We start from the raw sequence: 17931 nt of genomic DNA, 5'->3' as shown, positions 1-17931 counted from the left end.
TTTTACCAAAAATATTCAATATGTAAAAACCACTAGATCACTCAGTTTAAAAAAAACCCGCATCACAATCCCATTAATCCTTAAAGTGTTTGCATTGCTAGTCCACAATCGTTCAACAGAGGAAGATTTAATGTTACCAGGTTTTACACAGGATTTAAATTTCCACTTCAATTAAATTTCCACTTCATGCACTGTCTCTGTCTTTCTTTGGTGTATATTTTAAAGAACTGCTTAAGGCTTCCTGTTAAATTACATACCCCGCACCCCAAAAGACTTCATGTAGAAATGATTAACAAAACTATAGTAATCTTGAGTCTCCCTGCCCTCAGTAATCAAAAACAATGTTTTCTTCTTCAAACCTCCACATAACTTGAGACCTCTGTATACAGTAATAATAGTGTCAGTGCAACGACACTTCTTACAAAAGATCATAAAGCACCAATCAATCTACAGAGAGGATGTACTGTAGCTTTGCGTTTCATGGTGAGTTATTCTATAGTGGCAAAATCCCTGTTAAAATTTGTTTAGACTACATAATGACTACGTAAGTATATGAAGCAGCGACTGGATAAGCGAGATTATGCATGACTAAGATTTACTGGCGGCAGCCTGGGGATGAGTTCTTCATTTGTGTCTTGCTGGGAGGACTGAAAGCCTTTGAAGTTTCTATCATTGCTGGATGATGTGCTTTGAGGACATTTTTATTGAATTTGCCGCTGGGCTTTTAGACTAAATATATAACTGGATGCCTGCTATTATCTTAAAAGTAGAAAATGTCTTTGCTTATGATTAAGGGTTTTGCTGTTTGATTGCTTTAACTTCATGGTGAAATAAATGTTTGTTGGCACTAGAGGGCAGCGAAACTCAAGTCCTTTTCAATCATGCAATTTTTGTGATAAACTTACAGGCTTGGCAAAGGGCTGCACGCTAGTTCTAAAGATCAATACAATTCTGTACAGAAACTGCTTTAAATTTATCAACTGATTTTCAACCACTGACTTTTTGATAAATTAGGAGAAAAATTGTGAGAATTTTAATGGATTATTTAATCTTTTAAGTAAAAAATGTTTCTAAAGAGAAGCTAAAAATTGAACCCTAATATTTTGTGTTTGGTTTAAAATCTGCCAATGTCTCTTTTTCGTGATGTCTTAGAAATTTGTTTAAACTTAATGCATGTTTTAAGATGTACGTTTTTGCAGTTTCTGTCACCTAAGCATTGAGAGAGTTCCTTTTGAGCCAAGTGAAATTGGGTTTATTTTAGATTGTGGTACTGTAAATCCATGTTCAAAGATACAATAGTTTACGCTGATATAACATACTAAAACAATGTGCTTTACAAGGGAAGAGAAGCACACAACATTTAAGAGGTAGTGTTTAGGAGGTTTTTGAAAGTAGGGGAAAAATGTTGCAAGGTGGATAAGTATAGGAAGAGAACTTCAGAAGGCAGTGGTGTATTAGTTGTAAAGTAAATATTTAACCTAATACATCGGCTGTAATATTTCATCTTACGTTTCAAGCTGAATGTTCATTGAGAGTTGCCTGGTAACTGACGTTGCACTATATCTGCCATCTAACCAGATGTCCATAGGTTTAATTCCCATGGCTACCTTGCTTATCCCAGCTGCTGATTGAGACTCATCAGTTCCCATTCAAGTCATGAGATGGGTGTTAAGTGTTTTGTTTTGGCAAAACATGGAGCCTATTGAGGCAGAATGCAGAACTGTCATATATATATATATATATATATATATATATATATATAGTACATTCATAAAGTGTAATGTTTTCACAAGGTTGGGGTTGGGGGAGGAAAGTAGAAATCGAGCAGTATGTTTTTATTGAACAGTTTGTTTCTTTTGAAGTTAATTTATCATCTCAAATTCATCCCACCATTACAATTATTAGTGAAAAGCCTGTTGACGCTTATATTTTACCCTAGTGTTATGCAGTTCAAAATGCTTTTGCAAGGCATGTCCCAAGTTTGGAAGAACAAAAATTAGAATTGTCCAATTAGTATATTTTGCAGTTCAGGTGGGTATGGTTTAAAACTTGCACACATAGCATTTCGCTGAAATTACAGTTACAGAATTAAATTAGCATTGATGATGGGTGTGGAGTATTCCCAGGCTTAGATCGTGCCACTGTTACTGCTGAAACGTGCTATGTTGCTAAATGTCTAGGGGAAGAAGAGAGAGAAAATGAGAAAAAATTGATACCTGCATTAATGAAAACTTACAATGTTCAGCCCTACGATGAATGAAGAAACTGAAAGCTGTAAACCTGAACTGGGGACATCTCAATAGAAGTGTAATTGTCACCTTTTATATATGGATCAAATTATTGGGTACAATATGTCATGAGCTTCATTAAACTTTTAAAGCAATTCAGTTTTAAAAAGGATGAGTAACAGAAACTAATACTAATAACCTTTTACATTTCGATTAAAACATGAACTATAAAACTGTTGTTACTTCCCAAGGAGACAGCGGTCTCCTATTTCTACGTAGGCAAGTTGTGCATGTGGAAAACATTTCACAGGCGCCTTCTAATTAAAACAAGGTTATCGCAAGGAAGGCTTGAAAGAACTGGGAAGTTTTGGTTCTTTTTTTTAAGAGGTTGGATGTTCTTGTAGGTTAGACTGTGTTCACATATTGAACCATAAGGAAGGAGATTTGTTGGAAAGTAGAAATCTTGGAAAAATAATTGAATTGTGACATTAACAGCACCAAGAAGACATCTGCAGCAATGAAAAAACCTCAGTGTTGGAGTCTAGTGTTTCAGATTTAATTAGGAGGCCAGTCTATAATTGGAAAGGAACCTTGAGTAAACTTGGGAATCATTTCAAAAATCATAATGATTTGTTTTAAAGAGACAAAATATTGGAAATGCACAGCAACTATGTCAGCATATTAAACTTAGTATTTTTTTTCTGAATGCAAATTTTAACGTATTTGATTTATCTTTGTGCCTTATTACCCCTCTTTTTGTCTTGCTGGTTTCAACTAACTTAGTACAGAATAGGCATTGGACCAGTTACACTGCCAGTTTTACATCAGATGCAAAGTTGCTGCTGTATATCAATATGAAAAGTTGTTTAGCTTTGATTGGATCAGATCAGCCAACTCCCTCCATACTGCATCATGACAAGTGCTGTGGGACTATGGGCTGAGAGTCCATCGTGTCCTTGACTCACCTAACACAAAATTAAACCAGCATTTGAAAGACTGTAGACCAAGAGTAACTTGGGAACTTGCAATATGAACAGAATCTGTTGGTTCCATGTTGCACTCAACAAGTATCAGCCTGCAGTGTAACTGGCTCTAGAAGTTAAAGGATGCATTGATGTTTGAGAAATGCTAACTTGCCTTCCCTTGCTGGTGCTGCATGACTTGGTTGGCATTTCCACCATTTTATGCTTGTATTTGTTTTTCAATCTTCGATTTATTTTTTTTATCTCAGTAAGTTTATTTTCTAGAGTCTTTTAAACTAATTTTACAAAAGCAAAATTAGACTTATAAAAGTCAGGGATTAATGTTGAAATGTACTAATAAATTTTGGTTAACTTTTTGACTTTAAGGAATGATGACATGAAACGTTACTGAAAGCTAGCTAATAAATATCTGTGGAAACTTCAGATAATAAGTAATCTATCCATTCATTCCTTGTGGATGGTTATGATTAGCCCCATCAAGTTATATTTTTAAATTGGGATTGAGAAATCTTTATAGAATTCTATAATCTGTACATTTTCAATAAATTGAAAGAATTTTGTTAAATGCTGGCATCTGAAGTATGATAACAGCATCTCTTAACATCCCTCAGGATTCCAGTTTTCTATTCATTTTGAGTATTGTGGAGTTGACCTCTACTCTCGGTATTTAGCTCTTGTTTTGATGCTGGGGGTGGTGGAAAACTATTTTTGTAAGGGAAAAGAATTTTCAGGAGGCTGAAACTAATCTGTTGAGAAAATATATGTACAAGATCCATTGTACCAAGTGATACAGTACACCAGCTTACAATGAGCGTATAAAAACATACCTCTCAGTAGTCCATCTGTGTGCTATAACCTTTTCATTCTGTGAATATATTTTATTGAAAAAAATAATGTGGAAAATCCCTGATCCTGAAATACTAGTTTGTATCTTTTTGAAACTATCTTGATGAGAATTACAAGAATATGATAGTACTTTGCACGGATTCGCTTGATGCTAAACCAATAAATCAAAAGAACAAAATCTTTGTTTAATGAGTTAACTGGTTATTTTGATCAATCCTTTTCTTTTATCCTGACAGATCTCCTTTATCATTACTCACGGTGAGCGAGTCTCTGCTCTTCGAAGCAGTGTGGGGGTGGAGACTATATGGAAATCAGATGGGGGGATGCACATCTCAACTGGAAGAATTTGAATACAAAGTCCTTGATTTTTTTTTAAACTAAAGAATGTTTAAAGTAAAAGACATAGAGAAACAGAGTAAAAATGTGCAATGTACCTTGAGAATTCTCCCAGAAATGATAAAATAGTAAACAGGAAATTGGCCATCAATGGAATAGGCTTAGAACCTTGGTGTCAGAGGTTGTGCATGCTTGATTAGGCATTTGGGTGACTATTTACTACCATGTCTACAGAGAAAAGGAAAAAAAAACAAAAACATGTCTGAAAGCTGAAAATAAGACCTTGAAATCCCCAAAATAGAATACACCACAGAAGTGTATTTGTGGATCAGTGACTGAGCATATGTGACAGAATACTATTAGAAGGGTAAACATGGGCCAGAAAGCTCACCAAAGGTGGGTTCTGACATAATTCAGCTACAAACTAAGGCTCCATGCTTTCTGTAGGCTTCCAGGCGAACAGGAAGAGATTAAAAAGCACAAAACACAATTCTACAGGTAAGTTTAATGACATTGCAAAATACATAACTTTTTGTATGTTGATCATGTTAGAAACCTGATTTTTAGTGCAACGTATTATGGTTACTGAGAGCACAAATGTAATGGCCAGTAGCTTTGCCTGGTCTCTTTTATTGGTGGACTTTGCACACTGCTTGATGTTGATTACCCTCCCCCAATCTTGCTTCATATTTTCTAATTAGTTTTTAATTCTAGCTTTCTTCATGTTGAAAACCTCTATTTGTGAATGCTGCTTCTTTACGAATGTGAACTTGAATCACAGCACAGATATGTACCAAGAAAGCCCTAAGGTGTGACAGACCAAACACACCCTGGACACACATACATAAGTCATATATTATTTCTATATAATTAATGTATTGTTAAAGTTAGTAAGTAATAATAGAGGCGTAATGGCACAGAGCAAAATCTTGTTTGCTTTCTAGACACAGATCGGTGCTTTTCCACTTCAACTTAAAGCATTTGTGATGGGAAATGGCATTTTTCTTCTCTGTACTCTAATCGTTTTTAAATGTACAATAAATAGTTCTGAGAGCATGATCTCTGAGGGTTTTTACATCCCCTGCTGTTCCTTAATAAGATTTATTTGCGCTCTCAGTTAAAATTGAGATGTGTAAAGAGTCTTCTTGAGAGAACCAATAAATTACTCATTTTTATACTTGTATTTCTTGATATATTTCACCTATTTGGGACAGTTATTTACAATAAGCCCCTGCTGATTACGTCTGTAATTAGCTAAAGTGGAAAGAAAACTGTTGTCCCTGCAAACATGACTACAGTGTGGACAAAATTACAGCATGTTACAGATGAACTCACCATCAATTCTCAGATTTAATAACCATTTATTTTGTGTTTATAATCCTGCTAGCAGTATTCAAACTATTCAGTTGAAAACTAAGAAAATTAGAGACAGTTGAAATGTTTTAAATGTATCTTAAGTTCCAAAAGCAAAAGCTATTGCATATACACACACATACACGTTCTAATTTAGCCTTTCTCATAACAGTCCGTCTTCGATATAGTTTTGAGTAAATACGTTAGTATTCGATTACATTATTTCAAAAAAATTTTTGTAGTGAATATATGCAAATACACCAACTCATCAGCTGAGTTAACTCACTTATGTTTAAGAGCTACGGAGAGCAGGTCTAGATTCTTGCATAGCAGCATCAGTGCTAAAAATCCGACATAAATGACCAGTTAATAACTTAGATGAAGTTGTTGCTTTTTTTGACTAATTTTCTACCTTGAAGCTTCCTACTGGTTTAAAGATCCACAGGATAACTAGAATATTGCATCAGTTCTGGTCATCACACTTTAGGAAAATGTGAGGGTCCTTGAGAGGGTGCAGAGGAGATTTACTGGAATGGTTTCACAGATTTTAGCTCCAAGGTTAGGTTGGAGAAACTAGCATTGTTCTCCCTGGTGTAGAGGAGATTGAGGGGAGATTTGATAGAATTGTGCAAAACTATGACAGGTTTAGATAATGGAGACAAGGAAAAGCAGTTCCTATTAGCTGATGGCCTAGGAGGACACAGATTTAAGGTTTTAAGCAAGAAATGGTGGGGGTGGGATCTGCGGAAGAACATTTTTTTTATGCAGCATGTAATAATGACCTAGAACTCTGTCTGTGAGGGTGGTGGAAGTGGAAATGATCAACAATTTCAGAAGGAAATTGGATGTCCACTTGGGGGAAATAAACTTGCAGGGCTTTGAGGCTAGAGCAGGGGAATGGGACTGACTGGGTTGCTCTTCAGAGAGCTGACATGAACTTGAAGGGCCAAATGACCACCTTCTGTGCTGTAATGACAGTGGCAGCCAATCACTTTTTTTTAGCATAGGCAGTGAGCCTTGGCAGGCTAGCCCACCACTGGATGATCACAGCACAGCCGACTTGATACTCTTGCAAGCAAACTTGCACTTTAGTAGGGGTCACCGACTATAAAGGAAACCCTATCTGGTTTTCCCTCTACTCGAGTCAAATTACACCAAACCTACTGACACCCTGACTGATGTCCACAATTGCAGTACTGAATGGAGATAGAACAGCAGACCCATCTGATCTTTGTGACTCAACTACTCATATCTGTAGCTAGTTAAGCTGAACCATTGAGGGACCTCTAAAGGTGGGTTTTATGTCTGATTTTTTTTTCAGCAAACAGTATTAGAAACCAGTTATACTTTGGGGGAATATCACATATTTAGCAAGTAATGGCCGGGATTTTCTGGCCCCATCGTGGTGGGACACGCTGCGGGAGATTCGGCAGGCTAGCCAAAAGTCCATTGACTTTTAGCAGGACTGGATGATCCTGACGGTGGGCAAGGCCGGAAAATCCCAATGAATGTTTGTTTTTTTTTTTGTCCTTTTATTTCTAATTTTATCCTCCTATTCCTTTCCTTTTGACAAAGATACTGTTTCATAGGAGCCATCAGCTCTCCGGTGCCTTGTGCAATCAGCCGTAGCTCATGTGAGGCCAGAGAGTGAGTAAGTCAACAGGCTGTTCATCTATGAGAAGCATCACAGCTGTACCCATTGCTGCCCTCATTGGAGGTTCACATTTGGACTTTGTAGTCGGGTTCATTGGATAGTGATCATCAGCGTGAGGTCTGGCTGTTGCTCACTTAACACTGTCACCTTCTTTAGCCTGGACCAGAGGACAAATAATATGTCAAGCCTCATGTCAAACCAGCTAACTGTACAGACAAGGGAATTGAACCTCAGATTTTCCTGGTCTGCAAGGTTTAGCTTTGTAACAGATGGTACATTTATCCACTGAGCCATTAAAGGAAGTAATTTATTTTTTAAAGTGCTGGGATTAAAATGGTTGACCACATGAAATGTACCTAATTTGAGGTTCTCTCTTCTTAAAAATGAGAATATATTATGATTGTTATCTTGCAGTTGTATATATAGATTTGTTCAATAATTTTTCTATGTAAGCAGTTTCCTTGCATGTATTTTTAATCTTTTAATTTAAAAAAAATCCATATGTGTTGTTCTTGTTTTCTACTTGTAAGTTGAATCACGAATGTGGATTTTGATAATGGTAATTACTTTACCCTTTTTACTTGACACCAGCATTATTCTTCTGTTCAGTGTTTTCTTAGGTGAAGACTTGAATTTAGATTGTGTTCTCAGATGGGAGTATGCAAGGGTTTAATTTTAGCTGTGTTTAATTGATAGGTAATGAGGCAGTGAAATAGAAGTAACTGGATATTTTTATCAGCAGAATTTGTTATTAAACATACCTTATTGATTTCCTTTTAAATCTGTAAATATGATTTTGGATTAAATCAGTGTCCTGTGTTTTTCACATAGCAAATTTTAACACACAGGAAACAGAATTTGTTGCTGCTTCATTATAAATCCCAAAAGGATGTAATCTGCATTTGTTTAATTGCCTCCAAGGCTGGAGGCAGCAGTTCTACCTCTCCAAATAGGTGGTTAACATTTTATTTAGTTTGGTATTAGGCAATGCTGTAGCATTGTTTTATTTTTTCTAATAAAATAATAATCTACATTCAGCCTGTAGAGTATAATTTCTAACTCTAAAATATGGAGAGCTTCCCCCACAGTAGTGCATAGAGAACATCAATGCTGAAGGGCAGAACGCTTGAGCCAAGTTGTTCCAATAGTTTATTTGTAGCATGTTGGAATGCAAGGCTGAACGAGTGTAGCTGTTGTCATGAACCGAGCCTCATGTCGACACTGTTTCCTCTAGATTTATAACTAAAACATTCAACTCTCATGTTGCAATGAGTAAGTTTCCATTGAAACATGCAGTACATAAACTGTGTTTTATAAAGTGCAAAGTACTTTCTTTAATGTAAAGTTAACTGCTGCACAGCTACCCTGACTAATGATGCGTCAGGTCTAACATTATTGCACATATCATAATGTACCTGTGCAGTATGTTAGATCTATTGCTTTAAGTGAGTGGAGTTGGCTTAGCATTGCATTTTTTTTAACTCTCCTATTCTGTACAAAATTGAACATTGCACTTAATCAGACCTGGTCGCCCATCCACCTATGGCTCTGGTTTGGGTGAAATGTGTTGTTGCATGGTTAAATTATACGGTTTGATGAACATATGTGCTAGTATCAGCTAGCTCCTTGGCTGTTCTATCTGTTTTAACTGTCAGCCTCAACTCACCAACGGCTCTCCTTCCTCTGAGACAGAAGTTCATGGATTGAAACTCTAGTCCAGAGACTTGAGTGTGCGAAGTAAACTTTTATCAAACCAGTATTGAAATGCTGAATTGCCAGAGGTGCCAATTTTTGGATGAGATGTTAAACTGTGACCACTGACAGTCTGTTGAGGGGTGTCACCACTGACCAAAAGTTTAACTTATTAACTCTGGTACTGTGATGTGCAGCTCATCTCTTGGCCCCTTAAAGCCTACAAGGCTCAAGTCAGGACTATGATGGAATAGTTAACATGTGCCTGGATGGGTGTGGCTGCAATGACAAGCTCCTTACATGCAAGACAGGGCGGTTGGCTTGATTGGAACTCCATGCAGTGGATTTAATATTCACTTGCTCTAGCACCAGTGAGAAATGTTTGCAGTGTGCATGATCTACAGAATACAGGGCAGCAACTCATTATAATTCAGCAGCACCCCCAGTAACCTCTGCCAGTAAGCAATGCAAGGCAGTAATGTGGGATCTCATCATGCCCAAGTTTCCCCCTTAAGTCTCACACGGTCACTGTGCCTTAATTGTTGTCTGGTCAGTGCCCTGGAATTTCCTACCTTGTGGGAGCATCATCCCTATGAGAATTGCAGCAGTTGAAGAAGGCCCTTGCACTCCAACGCAACTCAGCATAGGCAATAAATACAAGCTCTTCATTCTTGTGCACATTTCAAAAATAAATCATAAGATTTAATGGCTACATTTGAAAAAGAGCAGGTGAATTCTTCTGGTATGCACACCAATGTTAATAACACCAAAATAGATTGTTTGGTCATATATTTCATTGCAGTTTAAGACATTACCTTTTGTAAATGATGACAATGGTTTAGTGGCTGTGGAGCATTCTGGGATTGAGTCTGCAACTTGTTTCTTTGAATGGACTGCCGTGGAATTTATAGTTAGGATCAGTACATTTATTTTGTTCTTGTTAATTTCTGCGTTTTAGAATTTGTGTGAATGTAGCCGACCCTTGAAATGTCCTCGTTTTGGTAATCCTGGGATTTGCTGTGGAATGCAGATACTCAGTTGTTGAGTCAGTGTATATATGGGTGACCTGATCCACATTTTATGAAATCTAATGGCACGTTATCAACTCATTTTTGTGGACATGTAGATTCATTGAAACTTACAACACAGGAGAAGGCTTATCCAAGCGCTTTTTAAATGCAGGGAAGATTTCATCCTCTACCACCTTTTCAGGCAGAGAGTTCTAGGACCCCACCACACTCTGGGTGAAAATATTAGTTTTCAACTCCTCTCTAATCCTTTTACCAATTACTTAAATGTACACCCTCTGGTTATTAACCTCCATGCGAGAGGAAATAGGTCCTTCCTAGCCACTCTACCTAGGCCCCTCATAATTTTATACAACTCAGTTAAATCCTCCCTCTGCCCCTTCTTGAGGGAGGGAGAAATCAGCTTGAATTGATAGAATGTCTAAAGGAAACATTTGGCAGGCACACATCATTTACTTTCTGTTGCTGGTAAGAGTTCATTTAATGATTCCAAAACCATGAACTATACTTTTCAGTGATCCTGTTGGTTCCATAAGCATAGGGGAATGTAGAGTTCAGGAAGTATGGAGAGGAAGACTTTGTAATAGAGTGCCTTTAGATGCACTGTATTTGAACTATGTTGGCAAATGTTATTATATTTGGATTTATTTTTTATGGCAAGCATATGTTGATTTTCTAAAGTCCTGATGGTAGATAACTATTACTGTCCTGAGTCTGACAGAAGGTCAGATTTGTATAATGGTTTAATTGCATATTGTCTATCAAATGTAGCACTTTGTATAACTGGAAATTCTAAGCCTTCTTGAGGGAGGGGGAAAATCAGCTTGAATTGAAAGAAAGTCTAAAGGAAACATTTGGCAGGCACATACCATTTGGCTTTCTGTTGCTGGTAAGAGTTCATTTAGCGATTCCAAAACCATGAACTATACTTTTTATTGAATAATTCAATGTTTAAATCTATTTTACTGTTTCTTTAAAGTTGTGTTTGCATAGAGAGCAAATAAGAGACAGATTTTCTTTCTTTTTAAAAAAGGGGGTCAAGCTATGAGACTGGAAGTCTCAATTGCATCTCAGTTTCCTTGAAACTTAAACTGTTCTTTCCTTGAAATGATGTAACTGAGTCAGTATTGCATTTTGGCAACTTACCTGTACTGTTGATCAAGACTGTCTAAAATCGTATTAGTTTAATAATACGTTTAATTGTTTGCAAAATCTTGCGATGTATTGCTGGCTTTGCAGGATGCTAATTGAGTTCTGCAGGTATTTGGTAAGTTTACACAGGAGAAAAAATGTAAAATTATGCAAGGCTTAAAAACATGAAAAAAATTGTAAGTTTCAATTTAATACTCAAAATCTTGCTGGTGTAGGTCGATAAAAGGAAGTTTTGTTTGTTTTAACATACTTTTGAATCATAGTTGCTTAGCTTATCTTATTAACTGGATTCTTGAGTAACTATAATAAATACTCAAAATGCTGGACAAACTCAGGAAGCCCGGCAACATCCGTGGAGAGAGAAACCGAGCCAACATCCTGAGTCCATATGACTCTTCTTCAGCTCTTTCAGATTTCCAGCATCCACGGTATTTTGCTTTTATCTTTAGTGACTATATTGGATTTCATGTTGTTTGGATACAGTTGGTGGTTGATCATGTTTGCATAATCTCTAAATTGTTTTCTTGAAACTTGGACATATACCCTTGTTGAATTTATCCAGTGAAGGTACAGAATATTTGAGGACTTGAGGGGCCATTGTTTATGTCTAGCTGGACTCCTGAGCCCTGTAGCTCAGTCATCCATGTACTCTTTCTTTTATTTACCTACAATGGTCCACTGAGTGAGCCATCAACCTTCCTGTGTTCTTTCAAAGCTTGTTGATTCTCTTGAATCTTCCTCTTCTTTTATGTTCCAGCAGACTTCAGCAAGTTTTATAGACTGAGAGTTAAAATAGAACATAACTGTCTGATTTAATCAGTCACTAAACTACCTCTACTATTCTTGCTTATCTTTCATTCTCTGGGGCCGTCCCATAGCACAATGCCCACTGTTACTGCAAAACAGTTCAAACAAAAGGTGTTTTGATTCAGGAAAAGTAAAGTTTTATTGTTTCAGTTACAGAGACTGTTAAGTGTCTAGGATATTCAGCTGAGGCTGTCAGCTCCCCTGGCTACATGCTTAGGCCTGTAGAATGCAGAGTGCTTTGCTTGTAACTGCACCCGTTGTCTCCTTTCATTATCTGTTAATGGTGCTCAACATGACAGGGTTGTGTGATAAATGGGAGCTGCACTGAAACCCGGAGCTGGATTCTTTGTCACTGAAAGCAGTGTTTGTGCTTGCACTGTAGCCACAGATACATGTAGTCACTTTTATCAAGACGTTGTAGGATGCATATTAAATAACTAGCTCACAACCACTAAACTGAAGCTCTTTAATGGAAAACTGTATTGTGCTTTTAGCAAAGCCTGAAATGACTTTCTAATACACTGTTTGTTATTGGTCCCTGTGGAGACACAATTGTAATAAAGCAAAAGAAAGGACTTGCATTTAGATAGCACCTTTCATGACCTCTGGATGTCCTAAAGCATTTTTGAAATGTCTCTTTTGAAACACACAGAAATATAGCAGACAAGGCTCCATAAAAGCAATGAGAAAAATGACCAGATAATCTTTTTTAGTGATGTGGGTTGAACTCTCCTGGTCTATTTCAAATAGTGTCATGGGATCTTTCCCACCCACCTAAGAGGGTAGATGTGCCTCGACTTGACGTCTCATCCACCTCAGACAATGAAGCGCTCCCTCAGTACTGCACCGAGAGCACGAAGAACGTAAGAAAATTATTGAGAGAACAAATAAACAAAGGAAAAGAAGATGCTGATAATCATCGAATGTTCTATCTGTTATGTGATAAATGCATTGTTGTCAGCCTGGATTTTGTGTTCAAATCTCCAAACTGAGGTGTGAATCCAAGACTTTCTAACTCAAAGACAAGAGTACTACCACTAAGCCAGTTGCAGGCACTTTACCTCCATAGATTAATTTTGACAGTGTTTGACCCTTACACAAATAAATTTAATACAATGGAGTACAGGTAAATACTTAACTAATTTGCTGAGGGAATGTTACACTTGAATCAGAGTTTTATTAGCTGCAGATAAAAATAGCCAAATGGCTATATTTATGACACAACCATTAAATAATTGATTCATAATTGAGTATATAAACAGAAAATGTTTGTATTTCTCTTCCAACCTACTCATAAAAATAGAGCATGGCATAAAATTGCTACTATGCAGCCTGGTGAGCATTAAATAATTGAAAAAATGCCCTACTTGAAACAGAAATCTTATGCCCTCGGGTGTTTGAAACTGAGTTATGGTGTTTATTTACTGGAATATGGGTAATCTTGCATGTTTTAAAAAAATTTAAACATTGCACTTTCTATGTGAATGAATACGTTTCAGCATCGTCCAGGCCTATTTACTTCAAAGATTGAAATTTTAAAATTGTCTTCACTGGGGTAAAAAGACCTTTTCCTGTAATAGATTGTTTTGTTGTTGCTATCTTATGTCTTGCTGGTGCCAAGTGACTTGAATTCAGATCTTTGGAATGCCAAATCAATTAAAAAAAATAACTATTGAGTTTGTCACATCTCTTTACAGCAAAGGGTTAATACATAGTTACAGTTGATTTGTATGGCTGTTCTATTGTCATGCCCAATTTACCAAAACACAGCTGCACAGCTGAATATGGCTGTTGCAGTGTCCGCCTGAAGAATATCTTCTAAAGTCCCGCTTTTAAAATATATTGGCTCAAACAATGGGAAACAGAATGGTTAGAAACAAAGTATATTAATGCTAATTTAGTCAAGTGGTTCTGTTTGCTGACCTGGTGAAAGGTTATTTAAAAATCCAACACAAACTACTTTGGAGCATTTCATGTTACCCTCTCTAGTGAGCTTCAATCATAGTCCTCAAGAATTAATGAATGCTTTGTTGTTAGGAATAATAGTATTCATTGCTGTTTTCTTATTCCCCATGTACATCCACAGTTGATTAGAAAAATTGTCTTTGATTAATTCACGGTTGAAAATGGCATGCCTGCTTCTGTGGTTTTGGGAATTTGGGATTGATTTCATCTATGACAGGTGTGGAACACTTACAAAGACACTTGGTTATGGAGCTTATTTTCAAGCAGTGCTTTTCCCATGAGGCGCCTCTTATTGAGAGGCTAATGTACAGTGTGTCTCAGCACAGCAAGCTAAAGCTACGTGGTGTTCAATTTTTATTGATCTGTCATGCTTTCAGGACGAGAGAGGCATAACTGTTGATAAGCTAGCCTGATAAAATAATATTTTGTGTGTCTTTCATTTATAGCCATGAATTTTGGCGACATTATATTTTAATTAGCTGCCATCTAAATGCTTGCTTTGAGTCCTTTTGCAGTATAAAGCATAGAAACGTTTCTTGGCCTGCTGCTTTGAATTGTCAAAAGACACTTGACAAACAGTTCTTTTTCCTGTCGATGCTTTTTTGATCTGCATATGTTCATCTGAGGTGTGCATTTATATTCCACGCGATAGCTATGGATCTGAGATGCAGATGACTCCAGGGATACTGTCTGTAATATCTTGCTTGCTGATGCATTTTCTGGCTGACCATGCCATTAAGAACAGTCATCAATCACAATCCAGCTCCTTTGTGTATTAGACTCCAGTCCTGGTTTTTCCTGATGCTTGTTGTTGGAGGTTTGTTCTCCTTCACTGGTGTCTGGATAAAGAAGACTACGTCAGGCATGTGGAGTGTCTGCAGCACAGCTGAGCGTAGAGTGTGAAAGAAACCACAATCTGCACTGACTCCGGTAACCATTCAGCTCTGATTTCCTTTGCTGTACATGTACAACGGTGTGTTCTTTTTAACTTGGCAGCTCTGTCCTGGCCAAGCTTGACTGAGAAGCAAAGCAGCAGGCCTCTTTGTTAGCAAGTGCCTTCTCTCCATGGGCTGTGGCTGTTAACGGATACAGCAGCGCTGACATTGTTTAGCCTGGTTGTTGGATTAGGCCCAGGCCACGGAGAAGGTCCACTGGGGTCAGCTGAACAGCTGCTAGAATTGCGGTAAAGTTGTTGCTGTCACCTCAAGGAATTTTGAAGATTAACAGATTGTACAGACTAGGCTGAGAGGAAGGGCTGGCATGAAAAAAATGAAAGCTGAAACAAAAACCTTTTCCTTTCAGTTATCTCTTTTATCACTATTTTTCTAATGTGGCAGAACTTGTGTGGGAGTGTCTGAAAGTGGAATGCCTTTTATGTTTTTGCCTGGTAACTGTACAAAGTATGTGATTAGCTTGTTATCATGTATTTACACAATACCTTAGATCTAGCAAACACTGACCACTAAAATAGGACCTGCTTGACTTGTTAATGTATAAGGTTTGTTTTGTGGAGGAATCAGAAAGCTTTTATTGCCTTTGTCTCATTATCATCTCCATGCTACTGTGTTGCACATGTGTCTCCGATCACCACGGAGCACAGCGTGCCTAGTCAGCCACCCAGCAGTCTTAATTATACACAAAGAGAAAATTAAAAAGACAAAAAAGTGTTTTATACACACACACAAAAAAAACACTACTCTGGAACTGTTGATAGAAAAGCTTCCGAAACCTAGAGTACTTGAGTGATTATTGTACTTTGGCAATTGGTGCTTGGCAGGCAGCTCTAGGAATGTCATTCGATCTGACTGCATGATAGAATTGGCTAGGATTACATTAGTATTTTCAATGGCTGTTGAAAGTGATGCATCAGCGAGTGGTCTTCAGTAACAAATTTTAATGACTTGGTCTGTTTGTTTTAGTGGGTTTATGCATTAGTGTATTTGCTTGAGTTTTGTTTCATGTTTCTACTTCTCATTCAGTGTGTCTGAGATTACAGCAAGCAGGATCTGAATATACAGTGCACAATTTCCTCTGTTATCTTTGTTTCCTCATTCCCCAGCGACCAGAACAAAATACCACAATAAGACTACAATGGCAAGCTCCTAATTACTGCTGTAAAATGAGTTTTGTCTGTATTGGTTGAGCACACTGTAAAACATCTTGCACTATTTACTTATTTTTTTCTGTTTTAATGTGTTGCACTATGCAATGTTTACAACAGCTGTGCTATTGTCCAAAGGAAACAAGGATCAGAAAGAATTTGTGTAAATTTGACAAATGGATTTATAGTATTGATGTGCAGTATGCTTATGAACAACATATTCTTTAAAAACTGGAACCAGTTCTTCCATATAACATTAGTTGTAACTTTTATCTTTTTATTGTACTTTGCTGCAAATGCATGTGTGGGAAGAATTGTGAATTTAATGTACAACACTCTGATTTGTTGTACATTGAGGGGAGACAGTGTTTCAATAACAGACTTTTAAAATGTAAAATGACTTGTTTCTCCTTTGTTAAATGCTGCATTTCTTTTTAATAAGGGCACTAAAGTATAATCAGTGTTTCTGACATATTTAATAAAATACATAAGTCACACAGTTCTGTTATTTCACTTTTTTGCAACATATAACAAAAGGATAGATCCAAACAAAACTATTTTTGACACTGATTAGTCAGTGTTAATCTTGATTTACACCACAGTTCTCATTGGGAGCTGATAATAGCAGTACAATATTGCAGCTTTAAAATGTAGCATGTAAGGCCACCTTTAGCTCCACGATTAATAATTTCACAACAACAGACTCCTGGCAATGCAATGAAGTTTTAGGAAAAGTAATTTGTGGGCTTTTACAGCATCCACAGTTTTGGTTGTAAATACAGCTCCTTCTGAAATGGGGGTCATGGTCATGCCAGCTATTGTGTCAGTGAACGACAAATGAGATGAATCATCCATTTTACAGTGGCAGTTGAAAGATCATTTCATTACTTGTTCTTCAAATGAATTAATGCTAAGTTTTTGTTATTATAAGCTTATAAAAGACTTCAAAGCTCTTTGTTTAACTTCTATGTGAACTGCATTTTAAAGATTTAAAGAATAGACGTTAGGATACCATAGGCCTGGACTGATTTAAATTTAGTTGAACCAAGCAGATGTTTTCTGCCATTTAAAGACTAAACCTATTATAAAGCACAATTGCCCAAAATGTCACTGATCTCACAAGATCACATTCAGGAGTCAACAAGCCTGAAGTAACCCAAGTCAGTAAGCCTGTAGTAACTCTGGTGGAAAATGTATCAAAGTGCAAATGATTGTACTTAAACCTGGAAAATGAATCCATGTATCAAACAAAATTTAACTTAGCCACAAGCACCTAACTGGGAAGCAGTTAAGGTGTGTTGCTGTATTTTTTTTTAGCAGCTTTTAAAGCAATTTGTTAAATATATCCAGTTGATACATCATACTGTTGACCACCAGACTAAGTTGTGAGTAAAGTGTACATTATATCTGCAGCACAATCCTTTGTTTAGGTAAAATTTCATGATTTGTGGTGCTACATAAAGATCAGTGAAGCAGTAGTGTTGTTACCAGCTTCAATGTGCACACACTCTGCCTTTAGTTCGGACAAAGTCTATAATGCAAATGGCAAGGTTTCAAACATTCTTTTTTGGCCTTTTTAAATATTATCAAACCGAGTCTTTGACCCCAAGAGGATCTGTTTTGAATGTGCAAGTATAATTCTTTACTTATTTGTATATAATTAAAGATTAGCACAATAACATTTGCATTTGATATCCCAGAATGAGGAATGTTCTTCTTGTGCAACATTAGAGGAGTTGTGGTGTGTTGTAAAATTCTGCTGCTGGAATTGAATTACTGTATGTTT

At 36.9% G+C, this 17931-nt stretch overlaps 1 protein-coding gene across 9 annotated transcripts in view; it reads left to right on the top strand.

The window, feature by feature from the left end:
- Positions 1-17931, top strand: part of rerea (arginine-glutamic acid dipeptide (RE) repeats a) — a 505448-nt gene that overhangs the window by 40518 nt on the left and 446999 nt on the right. Inside the window, exon 1 of one of the 9 annotated variants that reach the window (XM_041206427.1) lies at positions 14888-14974. The exons of the other annotated variants lie outside the window; for them this stretch is intronic. The gene's annotated coding sequence lies outside the window, so the exon portion shown is untranslated. Of the gene's footprint in view, positions 1-14887; positions 14975-17931 lie in introns of those variants that run through there. 9 annotated transcript variants of the gene reach the window in all.

The sequence above is a fragment of the Carcharodon carcharias genome, chromosome 15 (genome assembly GCF_017639515.1).
Source record: "Carcharodon carcharias isolate sCarCar2 chromosome 15, sCarCar2.pri, whole genome shotgun sequence".
NCBI lineage: Eukaryota > Metazoa > Chordata > Chondrichthyes > Lamniformes > Lamnidae > Carcharodon > Carcharodon carcharias.
Note: the sequence above shows the minus strand (reverse complement) of the source record. Positions and strands in the feature narration are given on the sequence as shown.